Here is an 18,613-nt window from a genome sequence, read left to right on the forward strand (position 1 = left end):
CAGAAATTACTCTTAGACATAGATTTAAGGAAAATACATCGAATCATTACCAATTGACAGATGACGATAGCTTTAGATCAAATAGGGAGTTATCTGCATTGTCAAATGAAGGCTCCCACGAACAGGCAGTCCAACCCTCACCAAAAGGCTCAAACCGTTGTGCAAAATACAGGATGCAGCATAATATAGTTCAAAATTTTAGCAAAGTCCGAACATCAATCCGGAGCATGGACCAATTCCACATTCAAACTGATAGCATAGAATTTTGGAAATACAATGAAATAACCCAAAGACAAATGCAGCCACAACTGCAACCCAATGAACGAACCAACAAACCAACGAACGCTGCTGCAACCAACCCTTCCAACACATAATGATTGATGCAAGGGTTTTTATACCCTTTTCCGCCTTACTTCATTTTAGATATGGCAACTTTAGGGGCAGACCAAATGTTCTTATTGGACAGTTCGGGGTTATCCATAGTTCATAGAATTTTTCCCAGTGCAAACTGGTTCTCCATAGTGACTTTTCACAAAGTTCTCAAATTGTCACTTTCAGTTCCCAGGCGGGGAAACAGTAGTTGTATCTTTTTCAAGGTAAAAAGGGTCCTACTGACAGGTCCTCTCTTTGTCTCTTCCTTGACTCTCATTTTGTCATCTGGCTTGCGGGCAAGATCCCAACTCTCTGTCCTTGGCAAAGAACACGATGTCAGGAGTTCAAACTACCTTGTGATTTCAAGAGCCATCTGGGCATGCGCAAATGTCATCGCGTGCACATGGTAGCATCTTCTTCAGAGAACGCCATCTTGGGTACTGCGGCCTAATAGGCCCGAATGTCAACTTAAGCAGAAATTGACATAACAGCAATTAAAATATAGAAATGAAAGTTCTGGTGTTCAAACCCATACTAATCCCAATATATATTAGTATTTTCCTAGCTGTAGCAACATTTTAAAGCAATAATACTTACCACGTGATATCTTTTAAGGCACAAAATAATCACAAAGCAACATAAATCATTCAATTTTACTATTTCACCACAATCTAAGGTTAGTCTGCCTACCATAGTTAATTAATTAATTTTGCCATGCAATTCGCATTTTAGTCCCATGTATATTTGTGTTTATCAAGGTGCAAACGTTGATTAGTATTACTTCCACTTCAAACAAGTTATGTAAATTAATTTTAGTATGAATACATAATTAATTCCATGCAAATTAGAGGAGGTATACAAAATTTTGTTTTACCTGCTCCATCAACCCCCCCCCCCCCTTTGGTGATTTTAAACTTCACCACTACTCACTAATTTCACTAAGTTTGTCTACGGAAATGGTTTTATTCAGATCCACTTGCATTTGTTAGTTTAAACAATAGTGTTCTCCATACTGTTCTCTTTTGTTTTCTTGTACATATTTTCTTGGAATTCTTCTAATTCTATTTCTTCTATCATTCGTTCTCTTATTTCTTTCTCTTTCTTTTTCTTGTTTTCTCTTTTTCTCTTATTTTGTAATTTTCTTCTTTTTATGCACAAACATCCTAATCTCAATATTAACACTAAAATAATCACAAAGATCACAGGTATCAGTATTTTCCTTACAAACGAGCTACCTAATTTTGTTAATAAAGGAAAAACCCTTACCAAGTTTCTCCTATACACCTTCAACCTCCATTGGAACCATTTCTTCATGCAATTCAGTTATATTCTTAATATATTTCTTTATGTTCTGACTTTTGTCAGGAATGTAAGTACAGCAATGTTGTACTTTCAGCATTCCACAGATTCCTCCCTCTTTTGCCAATAAAATGTCAAGGGCAAGTCGATTTTGCATTACCATAGCTCTCATGGCAACCATTTCGGTATTTACCATTAAGAACCCTCCAGCTGTGCTTATTGATAAACGATCCACAACTGTAGACAATTTTCTAATTTTACGTGCATTCAGAGATATTCCAACTGCTGGTATCAGTGCTCCGAAGATATCACCAATAATTTCTGACCAACTCTCCCTTCTTCTACGTGTTAGCTGTCTACCTATTTCGTGCAATCCGTCATCTCCCCTTTGCACATGAAATATTTTTGGAAAGACCAGGCCTAAAGTAGCAAGTCCCGTTCCAATTGTCCGGTAACCTATAATAAGTTCTGTTCCCACAGTTGTAATATATTCTAGGGAATACCAGATCTTTTCCTCCTTTAAATCCCCATCCTCCCATGATTTTGTATATATCATGGCACTCACTTGCACCTACAAAATAATTATCATATACAGTATTATCTCTACTTATGCATAACTTCCCTTTCTGGGGCCAATCTAAAGCCATTGCCGGGTTTGTTTCTTCCTTTAAATGATTTTCCTTCCCAACATCCCAAAATGTTGTTTCCATCTTTTCATCAGACACCTTCTTTTGCATTTTAATTCTCCTTTCCTCTACCATGTTCAGGAAAGTTTACTCTTCTTTTCTTAAACTACAAGTCAGGTTATTCTTAAACACTTCTTCTAAAGTTAATTCTCTTGTCTCCAGGAAAAATTCACCAAGAGTTTTACCAGGAATTAACTTGTATAGTTCAGGAACTACAGGAATCTGTGAGAAAATATTATCTATATCAGTGTAATGGTATTCTAATTTTCCTGTTTTGTAGAACAAACTGGCTAGTATGCTCCAAGTTATTCCATATGTCAAAGGAAGGTGATGATAAGTGACGCCTTCTGATACAGATGCAGGTAACTGCACGCATACATAACAATTTCTAATGTCCATTGTTTTTACGTACTCATATAATAACTTTGAAAAAACATTCTTAGAATAATCATTTATGGACTTATCTTTATGAAATTCTGTTCTATCCACTAGTTTTGTGACATGACTGTCATCAGAGTTTTCATTAATAGTTCCATTTATAGTGTGTCCACCTATATTTTCAAATGTTACTCTAAATGAAATTGTTATTGCTAATATAATCCAAACAAGCATTAATAATCCTGTACAACAAAAACACATTTTACTCCATATCCGAAAAAAATCCACATGTTGCATTTCTTTTCTCAGTGTTTGCCATTTTGTGAATGATCAGTGTCTTTTGACTTAGCCTCTTTCTTCAAAATGTATCTTTGTCTAAACCTAAGGCTTCAGTTGCCTACTTGGTTCTTTCTGGTCATGTGTCTTACTCAGGCTTTCAATTCCTTTCCGAGCTCTTTTGTCCTCTTAATTCATGTGTGAATCATCCTTATCCATAGGTTCACAGTCTTTAGTCAGAATTTCCAGATTATCCGTTTCTTCTCTGGTGTCAGACAAGATAACTCTCAGGACTTCCGAATCTTCTTCTTCCTTGTCCATCTCCTGCACCATCACTCTTAGACTTTCTTGGCCATCAGCTTCCTCTTGTATATCAGGAAGTGCCACATATGTCCATTCCGGTGACTTGTACTTCGGATTTGCTTTCTTTATCCTCTTTGTGCTTTGCAAGTGTTTCTGATCCGTGTTCTTTTGTTTCTCTTGACTAGACACTTCATTCACTTGTTCAGCATTATTGTGCTTTATTCTGGTCAGTCGGTATCTTAATTTCTTGATTTTGTTGGGCCAAATATCTTCTTTCAAAAGCCTTTTTAATTTAGATCCTTTCTCTTCTTGCTCAGTTTTCCAAGCCCTTTTCCTCAAATTTCTTCCACCTTTATTTTCTGCTTCACTTTCTTCCGATTCTGTCTCTGTCTGGATATCACTTTCTTTTAACTTTTTCCTCAATATTTCAGGTTCACTGTCTGAATCTATCCCTCCTCGTGTTTCTTCCGCACAATCTTCCTTGCGACTATCTGACCCTTTTTCTATGTGTTTGTGTTGTGTCCCTAAACCTCCTCGGGGTTCTTCCGCAATTATCTCACCCTCACTCTCTGTATCTAATTCCTCTCTTTCTATCCCTACAATTTCTGGAGGAATTTCTCTTGTACTTGTACTCGGGATTTCTTTGTTAAAGATCACTTGTTCAGGGGGGCGCTAGAGGGCGCACTGCGGGATGGCTGGCTGAGAAAGGCAGCTCCGCCGGGCGGAAGATAATAAGCGGACTTTCGCCCCCTTAAACCACCCCAACAGCGGCGGAACCAACAAATATGGCAATCGGAGACCTCGGCGCTTAAGGGAGTGCAGTTGCGGGGCAGAAACAGCGGCGTAAACGGACATTTTCGGCCGAAAGTGGACGGGGACCCGAGAGCCACTACAAGATGGCCGCGCCCGCCGCTCGGGACTGCTGCCGCCCCTGAGCGTCTAAAAACCGGCCCTCTGCTACCCGGACCTGCTGTGGTGACAGAAGCGGAGCGCCGACAACGGCGCACTGGAGCAGTCTGGCGGTGAGCCCTAGTGCACGAGAAAAGCGCTAGCAAATAACGTGAGTTCCGGCGACCGCAAGATGGCGGAGGTGCTGGATTGCAAACCCGAGGTACTGTGAGGAAGGGCGGCACGAGCGAGTGAGGCGAGATGACCACCGCAATCCCGGGATCGGGAGACACACGGCGGGTGGCTGGTGGCGGAATATGACATGGGCAGCAAACGTAAGTGCACATACTAACACGGCTGGGTGGAGACTTCAGCTGCGAGGGAAAAACGGGCGCGAAAACAGTGTTGCTGAAAGGATGGCCTCGGCCGGCGAGTGGTGCGCGTCCCGTCCCTGCTGAAGCATTAACCAATAGCGCAGAATAGCTGGGCGCTGAAGCAACGGCCCCGGACTGGAGCGCGTCCATCACCTCGTGGCACTGAGCGAGGCACTTCCTTGCATCGCAGGAGACGGGGCACGGCGGCGGACCTAGGAGCCTCCATGCTCAGATCGGCAGGTGCAAGGCTGTAATGGCGCATGGGGCCTGGGTCGGCTGCTAAGGCCAGTGCTGACGATGCTGTGTGTAGTGGTACAACTGCCAACAATCGACGGATGGCTGATGGGTAGACCCACTGTCGTGCTGTGACCTAGAACACCTGCCCACCGTGCCACAACCGTGACGATAGCCCAGAAACACGCTGGCCCACACACCCAAAGCTCCCGGACACAAGCGGCTGACATGGGTAAACCGGACAAGCAACAGTCCAAGCTACAGTTCGAGACCAGAAAACAAGGCAAGAATAACACGGCCACCCTAGACACTGAGGGTGATCGAGAGGCGTCTGAAGGCTCGGGAATGGAGACTGTCCTGAAGGCGATCCAGCAGAGCCTACAAGAAATGAACAACAAACTGGATAACGTGATGCTGAGGGTTGATACCATGGCGGCAAAGCTTGAGAAGCATGATGGACGGCTGACGGAAGCGGAGCAAAGGATATCAAAAGCAGAAGACGACTCCAGGGCTGCGTTGAAAACGTGCAGTGGTCAGGATAAAGCGCTGGAGACTCTGCGAGCGAAGGTGGAGGACCAGGAAGCTAGGTCCAGAAGAAATAACGTACGCATATCTGGCCTGCCAGAGTCCACAAACACTGGTAAGATGGAGACCTATGTGGAAACACTGCTAAAAGAAATCTTCGGGGCTGATAAACTCTCACCCGTCTTCCTTGTTGAGCGGGCTCATAGATCACTGGCACCACCACCTAAACCGGGAGCAGCCCCACGCATGATAATAGCACGGCTGTTGAACTACAGAGACAGGGATACAGTACTCAGGATGGCCAGGGAAATGGGCAAAATTACGCATCAAGGAAATAACCTGGAATTTTACCCAGACCACACTATGGCGGTACAGATGGCGCGCAAGGAGTTTGCCCCGGTGAAGAAAAAATTACGAGATATGGGGCTAGGGTATGTAATGCTCTACCCAGCAAAACTCAAGATCATGTCAGCGGGTAAGCCGGTAATACTCCCAACAGTGCAGGCGGCGCAGGAATACGTCAAGAAGCTGGGAAAGCAAAGGGAAACTCAGGAAAGGACCGATCGAACCAGCGACGTAGAATAACTTTTAGGCACACTGGACCACACGCGACGACAAGGGTAAGAACTACTCTACACCCAGCTGTGGATGTATATCGGCTGCCGAATGTCGCAGGGCGGACTGCGATCAGTGAGACGTTGAGCGCCCAGTGTGGTGACGGGCGGCCCTGTTCTCCCACTGAGTGCGGGAGTAAGAGCCTATGACAAACCCCATGCCTGGAACAGTTGATCGGTTGCACCGGAGGTGTCACCTCTCGCAGTGAGTACAGTAAATACATGGGGAATGAGGAGTTGGAGGATATGGACTTACGTCTAAGATGGGGGACACAATGCACTTGCAGCACGCGGAGGGCTGGCACAACAGCCTGAGACACTGGGTGACACTAGCCCCTTGGGAGGTGGCGGTCCACCGGTAGAGGGAGGTGACATCCAGCTGAGAGAAACAGCAGAAACTGAAGCTTGCAAGTGTAAAGCGAGGTGCTGGACACTCGGGACATGGCGAACTTGCGAATCGGCGGCTGGGCCGAGGGTTGCGGTTGCGGACCTGCATGGGGTGGGGGAGGGGACGGAAGGAAACATGCAAGCTATTCAATATGAATGCATTAAGCTTCTGTCCACATCCACCACGTGGATGGAGATGTGTGAACCTGGCGACACCCCCAGGAGGGTGCGCCCCACTTCAAGTCTCACTATACTAAAGTTACAGTTACAGTTAATTCAGGGATGGCTTTGGCAAAGTTTGGGTGCTAAAGTGGGTGGGGGGAGGGTGGGGAACTTAGATTCTAACCGACTGCAGCCTCTGTGTCTGAGAAGCATGGCGAACTCCTTGGTAATGTACTATCACGTATATAATGTTTGCAATCAACGAATGCCGTTGTCACGTTCCCATACTATAGGGTATAAAACTGTGCACACACGGTATGGAACCCTGACTAAACGTCTGAAGTGGATAATCCATCACCCTATACATACACATGTCGCATAGTGACTCGCTGAAACTACTCACTTGGAATGTGAGAGGTCTGGGCAACCCAAAGAAAATTAGGCGACTGTTTGCTTATTTTGATAGAATGCGAATTAACATCGTCTTCTTGCAGGAAACACATTTAGATCGAGACGGCACTTCCAAACTGGGTGCTAAATGGGCCGAATCGGTCACTCACTCTAGCTACTCATCCTACTCCAGGGGGGTGAGCATATTGATTAGGAAGGGTACGGGCTTTGACATTACCGACGTTCACAGAGACACAGCTGGGCGGTGCGTGGTAATAGCTGGCAGGATTAGAAGGCAACAGATCCTATTAGTGAACACATATGGCCCTAATGTGGATGACCCGGGGTTTTTTAGAAAGGTATGGCACACCATCACGGACATGCAGGCGCCTCACGTACTATGGGGAGGGGACTTCAATGTCGCGATGCAAGACACACTCGATAGAGCAGCACACACTGCGGAACAACATGGGAATGCCAGGACAATGTTGCGGGACGCCATGGAAGACCTACACATGGTAGATTTGTGGAGGGCGCGTAACCCGGGGGTGACGACGGCGACACACATAAACGCGGCGAACAACAGTTGGTCCAGGATAGATTACTGGCTGGGCACACAGGATGTACTCTCATGGGTGTTAGATGTTGTACACTTACCCCGCACACTATCGGACCACAGTCCGGTGCTTTTGGAAGTGGATGTCCCACACTACGACCCACCACCTTTCACCTGGCGTTTTAACGCAGCGGCACTGAGAGACCCAGTATACGTTACTACAATACATGAGGCAATAGGGGATTACTTTGATCTTAACGGCCCAACAACGGAAGACCCGGGTTTGTTATGGGAGGCCTTTAAGGCTACAATCCGGGGAGTCTGTCTCAGTACAACCTCAGGCATCCTCAGAGTTCTCAGACGGCAACTGCACACACGTGAACAGGCCATTCAAAAACTAGAACAGTCATACACCCAGACGGGAGACACCAAAATCTTGGGGGATATCCAGGTACTATTGACGGAGCATGCTCAACTTGCAACTGACGAGCTGAAATATGTGACTAAACGAGCTACTGCGAGACGATATGGGGAAGGTGGTAGACCCGGCAGGGAACTGGCCGCAAAGATATGCTCAGGCAAATCATCACAAAATATCACGTCCATAACTACCAGCACCGGGGAGGTGGTCACGGACACCAAGGGTATACTGCGAGAATTCATGAACACATATGGCACACTATACAAGGCGCACCCCTCACCGTCACAGGCTGAATTATTGAAGTACATGGAGGATATAGAGATGGCGTGGCTGGCTGATGGACATAGAAAATACTTAGAACGCCCCATAACGGTAGAAGAAATCACAGACACCATTAGGCGCTTACCTAACAACAAAGCGCCGGGGCCGGATGGCTTTGTAGCGGAATTTTATAAGGCGTACGCTGACTTACTCGCCCCGCACTTAGTAAACTTGTACGGGGCGGCACATGAGGCCCAGACACTGCCGGCGTCTCTGAGGGAAGCCTTGCTCATTGCATTGCTGAAACCGGGCAAAGAAGTAGATAAATGTGACTCATACCGTCCCCTATCATTGTTAAATGTAGACACCAAAATTATAGCTAGTCTGCTGGCAGACAGGCTAAAACCGCTTATGCCGATGTTGATCAGGCCTGATCAGTCGGGATTTATCCCAGACAGGGCCACCACACACAACACCCGCACACTGTTCGCATTAGCGCATTATCTGGCTCCGGAAACGAAAGCTGTGGCAGTGCTACTAGACGCTGCTAAGGCGTTCAATACTATTGGCTGGCCCTTTATCCACGCAGTATTGGTCCGCATGGGATTCCCGTGGATATTTCAGAGATGGATAGCAATGCTCTACACAAACTTGACGGCACGCATCAGAGTAAACAGATACATATCAGAACCCATACAAATATGCAGAGGCACTCGGCAAGGGTGCCCACTCTCGCCGATGCTTTTCGCTTTAGTGCTGGAGCCACTAGCCTGCAAAATCCGGCAACATTACCATCACTCTGCGATTCAAATGCCCTCCCGACCCATACATATCTCATTATACGCGGATGACATGGTGTTATATGTTAAACACCCTGAGCAACACCTAAATCCGCTCCTGAGAGAGTATATAAAGTTCGGTCGCCAGGCAGGATTACAGATAAACTGGGATAAATCCCTTGTACTGGCGCTGACAGACAGCACACAACCGACCAAATTAGACTATCCATTAGAGTGGCAAGAGGAACCCACAAAATATCTGGGAATATGGTTCCACAGAGACCCTGAATTGGTCATCAGGACGAACTACGGGCGGGCGATAGCAGCCCCGGAAGACAAAATTAAAAAATGGAACAGACTTCCACTTTCCTTGGCGGACAGGGCTGCGATAGTAAAAATGGTACTTCTACCGAAATTCCTATATTTGTTTAACAACATCCCAATAAAACCTCCCGCTACCGTCTTCCGCAATATCAAGACGCTAGTCCTTAGTTTACTGTGGGCAGGCAAACAGGCGAGGATGGAACTGCGCACCATGACATTGCCATATGCAAGGGGTGGGTTCAAAGTACCAGACTTCTACTTATATTACTTATGCGCTCAGGCGCAGTACGCACACTTCTGGTACCACGAAGTGCCCTTCCTGACACATGTGGCGGTGGAGGCAGGCGACACTGACCCGATCCCTTTGGCCAATATGCTCACACATAAACGCACCAGGCTACACGACCGTGATATTAACACAGTTAACACGACCACAGAGGCATGGAGACTATTGGGCAGGGAAGCAGGCTGCCTGCCGCTATACGCACCCACACTCCCACTAGCGCATCACCCAGCCCTCTCGGTAACACACGAGAGGGTTGGCATGGATCTGTTCCGGCGGGCCGGAATAGACACATTGGGGGACCTGTACACAGATGGCGAATTCCAGACACTTGATAAGCTACAATACATCAGTAACCCAACTCCACTGTTCAGTTTCAACTTCTATAGGCTGCAGAGAGCACTGCGGGAACACTACCCGACACATCCGGAAGAACCGCCTACCCTTGAACCCCTGCGACTACTTTTGACTACACCCAAAGCATCCCACCTGGTTTCCAAACTGTATGCGAGTATACAAGGGGCGGTAGGGAACAACACACATAAGGCCAGGGACAGATGGAGCGCTGGACTAGCAGAACCCCTGACGGATGTAGAATGGGATTCCTCTTGCATGCTCACGGGTATGCTGACACCCAACGGGAATTTGAAAATTATACATTACAAGTATTTGCATCAGGTGTACCACACACCTCAGAGGCTTTACAAACATGGCCTAAGGGAAGACTCAAAATGTTGCAGGTGTGGTCAAGAGGATGCGGACTTCATGCATCTAGCATGGCACTGTCGTAAAGTGGCGGGATATTGGGAGCAGGTCACACAGGTTTTGAGCGAAATGCTAGGAGTTGTCGTGCTGTGTGAAGCGAAGATCTGTCTGTTGGGTATTACTCCACACCTGAGGGCTTTGAGGCGTAGATTCTGTGCTGTTGCGCTACTGCTAGCTAAAAGAAGGGTGTCGATTCACTGGAATAGCAAAAGAGCGCCAGAGGTAAAACGCTGGATTGAAGATATGGTGTATTGTCGAGACACGCTCGTCACATACGAAGAGGAACTGCCAATCGGCTCTAGGCCCAAAGACTATTGGGGGTACTTACAAGCCTATTTGCTTGAGCATGGCACGTCAGACACAGAAACGGAAGTTGAGTAAAATGAACGACTACAAGTGACAGCACAGGGCGAACAATTGTACAGTACTGACACTTGGGAGGGAGGATGCCGTGATGCAGAGGGAAGGATGCAGGGGGAGAACTACAAGTTGGGGAATGCAATGTTAAGATAAGTTTCAGTTAAAAACACAAAAAAACACACCAAAAAAAGAAACTGTAAAAATGTAAGACTACTGATGTATCAGGCAGCGAGCATAGCACTGACACACAACTGGACACTATTTGATAACACGCCGCCGGTCCGCTGGATGTCGGCTGATGGGCTGTGTACAACTAGCACTGTTGCAGAAAACTGTGATTGCATGACGCCGGCCCATTGCGGTTGTAGGCGGGCGCACTATAGGTGATTCTCGGCATGTTTTGTATGTGAAAAAAAGTGCAATAAAATTCTTACACCAAAAAAAAAAAAAAAAAAAAAAAGATCACTTGTTCAGGTTCTTCAGTTTCATAATTTGTTCTTTTTCGTATTCCTGCTAGTTCTGTCTCTGATTCAGAGCTAGTATTGGAAATTTCAAGGCGTCGTCTTAGTGGTACATTTTCTTGATCAATAATTTGTCTTCGGCCTTGTTCATCTGTTTCTGGTTCTTGTCGGGTCTTTGTTTCTTCTGATTCTGATTCCGAACTGGTATCCGATACTTCCCGATGTGGGTCTGCAGATTGATCTTCCGGATCTGGGACTCGAAGAGTGTGACTGGCATGAATCCAGTTCTTCACCCCTGCACACTTCACAGCAGTTGTCGTTGTCAGAATCACTTGACGTGGTCTTCCCCAGTGTGAAACCAGACAATTTCTTCTTCGGTGTACCTTTGTGCGGACCCAATCTCCAGAACTCAAATCATGAGCTGGCTTCTTTTCAAGAGTGGTCGCATCTGGTCCAACCTGATGAAACACAGAATGTACCATATCAGCCAATCCTTTGCAATACAAGACAAATTCATCAGATATAGGCAGCAGTTTGTTGACAGGAATGGAAACATGTCTCATTGCTCTGCCCATGATAATCTCATGGGGACTCAGACCAGTTTTCCAATCAGGAATTGATCTAATGCTCATTAAGACAAGAGGCAAGACATCTGGCTATTTGAGACCGGTGGCCAACACATTTTTCCCAACCTGTTCTTTATGGTGCCATTCATTTGTTCCACCACTCCAGAAGCCTCTGGTCGGTAGGCACAATGCAGTTTTTGTTGTACATTTAATGCTTCACAAATCAACTTTATAATTTAATTCTGGAAATGTGTCCCTCTATCCGTTTCAATCGTTACTGGAAAACCAAATCTAGGAATGAACTCTCTCAGTAAGAGTTTTGCAACAGTGACTCCATCATTTCTTCTAGTCGGGTAAGCCTCAACCCAACGAGAAAACAGACAAACGATCACCAATACATATCTTAACCTGTTGCATGAGGGCATTTCAATGAAGTCACGCTGCATACGAGTGAAAGGACCTCCCTCCCGTCCTATGGTTGCCAAGCTCACCACAGTTTTCCTTCCTGGATTAAACTGCTGGCATATGAGACATCTCTGACAAAGACTCTCAGCTATCAGCCAGAACTTTGCATCCCTTCCAATGTGTGCCTGCCCATGGTACATTCGTGCCATGGTAGAGATCATGCTATCAGGCATTACTGGTCTTCCATCTCTGTAAACCCAAACCCTGTCTACTTCTCGTTGTGTACATCCTAATTTTATCCACTTTTTCTTTTCCTCTTCCCCTGCTTCTTCCTGTAACTGTCTCATTTCATCCCATGTACTTACGGTGTTAGTAAAAAGCAAGGGACATAACTTAATTTCCTTCTCCCTGTTACGATTTAATGAAGTCTGATTTCGTGCACAGTATTGAGCTAGGTCATTGGCACATTCATTGCCTGCTGACACATAATCTGTTTCCTTCTTGTGTGCGCTACATTTTATAACAGCGATCTGTTTAGGCAGCTGTATCGCCTCAAGTAATTTGCCAACTATTTCTGCATTTCTAATTGGAGTTTCACTCGATGTCAAGAAACCTCTTTGGGACCAAATTTTCCCAAAAGTCATGCACCACTCCAAACCCATACTGGCTGTCAGTAACCACAGTGACTCACAAATTCTTTCCCAACTTGCATGCTCTAATCAATGCAAACAACTCAGCAAATTGAGCAGATCGTACTCCTCTCAAATAAGATGCTTCCAACACAGTCGCTACGGTGCACACAGCATATGCAGCACTCAAAAACCCTTCTCCAGTTCTTAGGCATGACCCATCCACAAACATCACATAGTCACTCTCTTTCAGAGGCACGTCTTTTATATCCGGACGCGGTTTGGTGCAAAAATCAAGCACTTCCAAACAATCATGATCAACATCATCTTTCACTTCTGCATTCACAGCATCAGGCAGTAATGTCGATGGGTTCACATTAGTGCATCTTACAAGACTCACATTGGTAGCACCCAAAATCACTTTTTCATATTTAGTTAGACGACTATGTGTCATGAACTGAGTTTTACTTCTTGTCAAAAGGATTGCCACATCATGGGGAACAAACACTATTACAGGATATCCCATTACAATTCCTTCACTCTGTTCCAAACTTTTGCAAGTAGCAGCTATTGCTTTCAAACATCCAGGCAATGCTATAGCTACTGGATCTAGTACAGCTGAAAAATAAGCAATCGGTCGTCTCAATTTTCCATGTCTCTGTACTAACACGGAAAGAGCACATCCATCTCTCTCACTGCAATAGAGCTCAAATTCTTTTTCGTAATCAGGCATTCCAAGAGCTGGTGCTTCACACAAGCTGTCTCTCAATTGTTTAAAAGATTTCATCTCTTTATTCAGCTCAAGTGAATTTCTCACATCACTCTTTGTCCTACGTACTAATGGTTTTGCAATCAGCGAAAAATTGCTGATCCACTGACGACAGTATCCCACCATTCCAAGAAATATTCTGACCTCTCTCTGTGTCATTGGGGCTCTCATTTCTTTAATGATTTTAACTCTGTCTATTGTTACTTTCCTCAGGCCTTTTTCAATCTTATGACCTAAATATTGTACTTCTTTCTGACAAAACTGCAATTTTTATGGTGATAGCTTAAGTCCTCCATCTGCCAAATGATTTAACAATGCAACTGTGTCAACCACACATGCATCTTGCGTCTTCGATGCCACCAATAGGTCATCGATATATTGAACGAGCAATGAACTTTCTGGCATCTTTAAATCTTCCAGCGATTTCTTTAAGATCTGATTACATATTGAAGGACTCTCTGTATACCCTTGAGGGATACAGCGACCATGCCAAAATACGCTCGCCGAACCAGAACGCAAAACTTTGTTGGCTATCAGGGTGCAACGGAATAGAAAAGAAAGCATGACACAAATCAATGACTGTGTACCATTCTGCATCATGGGGAATCTGATATAGAATTACTATAGGGTTTGGCACAATGGGACAGCAAGGAACAACAAATTTATTCACCTTTCTCAAATCCTGCACTATTCTAAATGTCCCATTCGGCTTTTTCAAACCCATTATCGGTGAATTTCATGGACTGCTCATTATCTCTCTTAGAAGTCCATGTTCAATCATTCTGTCTATTAGAGGCGTGACTCCTGCAACTATTTCTGGTGTCAACTTATACTGAGGAGTATTCGTGTAATTAACTCCTTTTACAGTTATTTTCACAGGATCTATTCTTTTCATTAATCCAACATCTTCTCCTGTGAAGTCTCACCCTTCCGTTTTCACCGTTTCTTTTAATTCCTGAGGTAATCCCTCTGGATCAAATACAACAAATGCTTCAGTAATTCCTGGTTCTAGGTTAGGCATTGTCATAATATACAGTACATCATCGTCTGGAGTTTCAAAGGCTATACCATCAGGTGTACAAAAGATGGTGCAGCTCATCTTACAAAGTAAGTCCCTTCCTAACAGATTTACAGGACTAGTGTCACACACTACAAAACGATGCATACCAGCAAATTTCCCTATTCTAACCTTTACAGGATCAGTAAGATAAGCTTTTATCTGTTTATTATAAACTCCAACCACTTGGATTGTTTCACCAGAGAGAGGAAGGTTTTTCACTTCAGCTGATCTAACAGTTGAACGAGTAGCACCAGTGTCCACTAGGAAAGTAACATTTACTTCATTCACCTTTCCATCCACAAAAGGTCCAGTCTGGTCTACTTCTAGAGTTGCGCCAAGTACGCACTCCTCTTCCTCTCCTAGGCACCGTCAATAACTCTCCTCTGACTCACTTTTATCGCGTTGCAGCCAATACTGCGAAATGGCACCAGCGTGCGGTAGCTTTGTTACCTGTTCTTCGTTGTAGAATCCTGTCTCATTACTGTATCTTTGCGGATTTAGGTTCTGTGGAAAAGGTGGCTTTGGCACCTGACACTGTTGGGTAACAACCTGCTGCTGTCGCGGCGGTTGGCAACTCACCTCATTCTGCACCTGTGGATTTTTTTTTTTTTTTTGAAAAACCTTTATTGACATTTCAACCATTAACAAGTATGGGCCTACAACCCCCGGGGCCGGCCGCTAAGCAGTCAGAGTAACAGAAATCAATATTTAGCACAGGCAGAACCTCGGGGAGCAGAATCTCCATGCTGGTATACTCTCGGCCACTGAACAGCCCAAGTAGGAGACCAGGATACAAAAGGTTTTCATTTTATAATAAGGGAAGATGGAAGGATCAGGTGCCAAGCAGTTTCCCGGCAGCAAGAAATGGCAGGCAGAGTAATAAACGTCCACAATAAACAGCAATTTATCTAGTCAATGGCGCTGAAACAAGAAGTTCAGGATGTGGAGGAATATCACGGCCATTTGCGCCTGCAGTCCCCTGCCCTAAAACCCAGAAAACACCACGGAAATTGTGGCACACATGAAAACGCAGCGATTAACGACAAAGGAGTTCTACCATGCTGATCCCAGAAAAGAAAGACAAAGAAGAATAAGAGAAGAAAAAGGAGGCCATGGAAAAAAAGGGTTAAAGACTAAAGGATCCCCTCCCCCAACCCCCCACCCTGCACCTCTGCAGATGAGTACGGCCCCCCCCCCCAGCAGCGTGCCTGTCGCCACGGAACCAGACCCGAAATATAGAAGAAACAGAGAAAGAGGAGTAAGAAAAGAAACCCCACCAGACGGGGGGTAGAGAGAATATTAATAAACTGGAGGAGGGCCTTCAAAACATGCCCCCGGCTTCTCCCTCCCGCACAATATGTTTTCCCCCAAAGCAAACAATAAGCAACACAGAATCAACCAAGTCAAAGAAGAATGGGGAGCATTATGCGCCTATTACACTAACAGTTATGCCGTGAGAGCACGCAACCCCTGAGCCCGCCCGCCTATTAGATGACCACCTCTGAAGGATCAGCCTTATCCTTGGCCACTCTTTGCGAATCTACCCATGCATACCCATCGACCCAGTGCCATGTCCAATGCTACAGAGAAGAGGAGCGTCCAAAAAAGAACAGGAAGCGACACACACAGATAGGGTGGAAGTCTCTGAACACCAACACAGTCAGCAGTATGGAGAGTCGTCTTTCCCAGTGCTGCCCCAGGATCTGCACTGCACACAAGGTCCAAGAAGGCGAAATCAGCCAGAGCAGGCGACCGTTGCTTGAATATTGCCTGGGTTGCCGGAGGCCGCGCACGGGACAAGGCCACCACCCCCCACTCAGGTCCAAGACCTCCGGAACAGATCAGACCCACAGCCAGCCGATCACACGTTAAGATACTGTCCGGGGTTTCCAGCTGGTCACTATCCACAGGGGCGGCCACGACACTGTCCTCCCGTGCGCAGTGTAGGAAGTCCCCGTGTACCTGGGGACAGGCAGGCAGCAACTGTTCCGACGCTGATGCCACCCCATCAAGCTTACTCCCCAATACCCAGGCGCCGTGAACCAAGGTGGAATGAAGGGCACCGAGAGCCTCGAGAAGATCACCATACCCCAGCACAGCTCTCGGCGCTCGCTCCGCTACGCTCCTCATAGTCGCACACTTCCAATCGTGCTGCGACCCAGTGTACAGGATGGTAGACTTCGTCCTGTCAAGATGGCCGCCGGGTAGGTCCAACCCAGATTGGGACCAGGACCCAGGGACAAGCGCCTCAGGTTCCATGTCACTGGAATCAGGGTTTCGGGGGCAGGCAAAAGATATATCCGGTGTGTGGTCACGGGCAACAGTCATCCCCACCACGGACCTGCGCCCGCGAAAATCCGGGAGCAGTCCGCAAGAATCAGGGCGAGTTACGGGCGACGGCCGGGCAGCTCACCGGCGAAGGCTGAGGCAATCACCGGGGAATCTTGGGTTGGCCACCTCGAGCAGGCACTCGTTCCGCTACGCTTAGTGGTAGGAACGACCACGGCGAAATGTAGGCCGATATTCGCACCGCTCCGGTTAGTCCGACTCCACCCAGTCACCAAAGGCCGCTGTTGTTGAACTGCCGCCCGGCCATGTTATCCACTCGAGGTCCCGGTTCCAGGGTTGCACAGGCCGCAAACTTCGAATGGACATTTCTCCGGCGATACCGCCGCCAGAACCTTCGGAGTCACACGATCGGTTGCCGCTCTCATTCACCAACACGGGCATATAGCGCAGGCTAAGGATCTCATGCAGGATATCTGTGCGGGATGCGGAGGTTCACGGAGCCGGGAGCCTACGCTGCCGTCCCGGTCGCCATCTTGGCTCCTCCCCTGCACCTGTGGATTTAATGATGAATTATCACCATTAGCTTTCGGTGGCAATTTACACTCGGATTTCCAATGACCTAATTTTCTGCAATTATGACATGGCCACTTCTTTTTAGCTTCATCTATGCTAATCTGACCTTTTATTTTTCCAATATTAGGTTTTTGTTTTACTTGCCCTATTCCACTGGCTTTTTCAATTAACTGGGATTCTTGTCGCTCCGCTACTTTAACCTGTGCCCACATTACCTTCTCCTTCAATTTTCGTTGTGTGGCTTCAATTTCATCCCTAAAATATTTTAAATGTCGTAACACTTCATCAATTTTCTTATTTTGCCAATCTACCGTATGTTGTTTAATCATTTCACTAACTTCAGGCCTTAAACCATAAACAAATCTGTAAACAAAATGGCTCAAATCTTTTTCACTTAGTTTCTCATCTCCACTGTATTGCTTAAAGGCTAACAGTAGCCTCTCGTAATATGCATGCACTGATTCTTTTACCTCTTGATGAGTTCTGTCAATTTTTACCCAATCCGTTTCTTTCGGAGGTACTTTATTTTTCAAAAACATAATTACCTGATCATATTTTTTCATTACTTCTGGATCTGGGGCTCCTGTTTTAGGATCCCTAGGATACTCTTGTGTTGGCCAATCAATAGTTATCTTACGTTCTGTCCATAAATCTGCAGGTACAATTATATCAAAAAGACCATTCAGATCTATCCATAACACCTTTGAAACTTTGACCTACCTGTCTGTACCGTTCAACTGGTTTTTCTCTCAACCTTGGAAAATCATTAGTAAATGACAAAATATCCTGTCTAGTCCAAGGAACATGTACATATCCTCCTCCAGGAATTTCTCTCATGGGACATTCTGTTACCACTGGCTCCTTTTCTCTCATTGGGAAAGCTTGAGAGGCTTTGTCTGTAGTTTCCTCTCTCCTTCTAAACCATCTACTCCTCCATCGATCCACATCACCTCATTTTCTTAACAATGCAATTAACTCTTTAATTTGGTTAATCTCCCTGCAGTATTCAAGTTTTCAATATCCTTTTCAGAAAAAATCTAATCTGTAATGACCTTATTTTTTCAAAATCTATTCCCATTTTACTCGCTGTCTCTTCTAACTTTTCATGCAGTGTCCTTGCTCTCCAAGTAATGCTTTTACATAAAAACATTAATTCCTCATCTTGGTATGCCTTTAATTTCTCAGTTGGAATTGTTCCTACAATTAATTCTTCTAAAGTTACTT

The 18,613-nt window shown here is 45.7% G+C and overlaps 1 protein-coding gene across 2 annotated transcripts in view; it reads left to right on the forward strand.

The window, feature by feature from the left end:
• Positions 1 to 18,613, forward strand: part of LOC146857102 (lethal(3)malignant brain tumor-like protein 4) — a 566,079-nt gene that overhangs the window by 61,065 nt on the left and 486,401 nt on the right. The window contains exon 1 of one of the 2 annotated variants that reach the window (XM_085647602.1): positions 2,700 to 2,719. The exons of the other annotated variant lie outside the window; for it this stretch is intronic. The gene's annotated coding sequence lies outside the window, so the exon portion shown is untranslated. Of the gene's footprint in view, positions 1 to 2,699; positions 2,720 to 18,613 lie in introns of those variants that run through there. 2 annotated transcript variants of the gene reach the window in all.

This window comes from Triturus cristatus, chromosome 3_2 (genome assembly GCF_964204655.1).
Source record: "Triturus cristatus chromosome 3_2, aTriCri1.1, whole genome shotgun sequence".
NCBI classification, from domain to species: Eukaryota; Metazoa; Chordata; class Amphibia; order Caudata; family Salamandridae; genus Triturus; species Triturus cristatus.